The following is a 1,850-nucleotide window of genomic DNA, read 5'->3' on the forward strand; positions in this document are numbered from 1 at the left end:
AGGAATTAGACGGAGAGCAACGGGAAATGAAAGAAGAAAGTGCGGGATGGCGCGTAAACAATGCGGGGTGCTACAGAAGTGTGGGCTCTGTCTTCCTTTTGGGTGGATGAGTGATATATAGCGACGTTACGCAGGTCCGGACTCTTGTAAAGCCCCCATCAATGTTTGTCTTCGGTTTGCGAAAAATTATGTCCGAATCATGCCATAGACTGATATATAACCGCGTTGAATGGGTTTCCTGGTCTGGGAAACACGATTCAGACGGTTACGGGCTGTTTGCGGGTCAATGTTGGAAATGCTCTAAGAATATAAGGGCAACTCCAACGAGGCGACCAAACAGACGCGCGCTTTGTCCATTTTTTGTCCGTTTGGGTTGTCCGTCGGTCTGTCCGTGTCTTTTTTTTTTAAATGGATCGGCACATGCGCCCAACGGGAAGCAAGTGGAGAGCATCATTGTAGTATTATAATAATAGGAGAGAGGTGGGTGGGAGTGGGCCAGCGAAGTAGGCATAGGTGGGTGGGTGGCTGTGTGACAAGCAGGCCAGACCGGCCACATGCCTCTAGGGCATAATTCCAACAGTCTCCCACTTGCACTAGAGTCAATAATCTAGCCCTCACATCACCATGCGAAATTACATTGTAATAAATCTAACACCCATACAGTTCTGGTGTTGATCATGCTTTGCCCGTGGAAGAGGTTTAGTCAGCGGGTCTGCTACATTCAGATCCGTGTGCACTTTGCATATATTTACGTCCTCCCCTTCGACGTAGTCGCGGAAGAGGTTGAAGCGTCGTTTGATGTGTGTGGTCTTCTTGTGAAACCGTGGTTCCTTTGCTAAGGCAATGGCACCCGTGTTGTCACAAAACAGGGTTATTGGATTCAGTGCGCTTGGCACCACTCCAAGATCCGTCATGAACTGCTTCATCCAGACACCCTGCTTAGCCGCCTCCGAGGCACCCATGTACTCCGCTTCACATGTAGAATTAGCTACGACGCTTTGCTTGGAATTGCACCAGCTTACCGCACCCCCATTAAGAATAAATACGTATCCGATCTGCGACTTAGAGTCGTCCGGATCTGTGTCAAACCTTGCATCGACGTAACCTTTTACGGCGAGCCCTTCGTCACCTCCATACACGAGAAACATCTCCTTAGTCCTTTTCAGGTACTTTAGGATATCCTTGACCGCCGTCCAGTGATCTACTCCTGGATTACTCTGGAACCTGCCTGCCATACTTATGGCAAGGCTAACGTCCGGTCTAGTGCATAACATTGCATACATGATAGAATCTATGGCTGAAGCATAGGGGACGGTGCTCATATGCTCTCTATCTTTATCAGTTGCTGGGCATTGAGTCTTACTCAATCTCGTACCTTGTAAAACTGGCAAGAACTCCTTCTTGGACTGTTCCATTTTGAACCTCTTCAAAACTTTATCAAGGTATGTACTTTGTGAAAGTCCTATCACGCGTTTTGATCTATCCCTATAGATCTTAATGCCTAGAATGTAAGTAGCTTCTCCTAGGTCCTTCATAGAGAAACTTTTATTCAAGTGATCCTTTATGCTCTCCAAAAACTCCAACTTGTTTCCAATCAGCAATATGTCATCCACATATAATATTAGAAATGCCACAGAGCTCCCACTCACTTTCTTGTAAATACAGGATTCTCCAACCACTTGTATAAACCCAAATGCTTTGATCACCTCATCAAAGCGTTTATTCCAACTCCGAGATGCTTGCACCAGTCCATAAATGGATCGCTGGAGCTTGCACACTTTGTTAGCATTTTTAGGATCGACAAAACCTTCGGGTTGCATCATATACAACTCTTCCTTAAGGAAACCGTT

This window comes from Hordeum vulgare, chromosome 3H (genome assembly GCF_904849725.1).
Source record: "Hordeum vulgare subsp. vulgare chromosome 3H, MorexV3_pseudomolecules_assembly, whole genome shotgun sequence".
In the NCBI taxonomy this organism is placed as follows: domain Eukaryota; kingdom Viridiplantae; phylum Streptophyta; class Magnoliopsida; order Poales; family Poaceae; genus Hordeum; species Hordeum vulgare.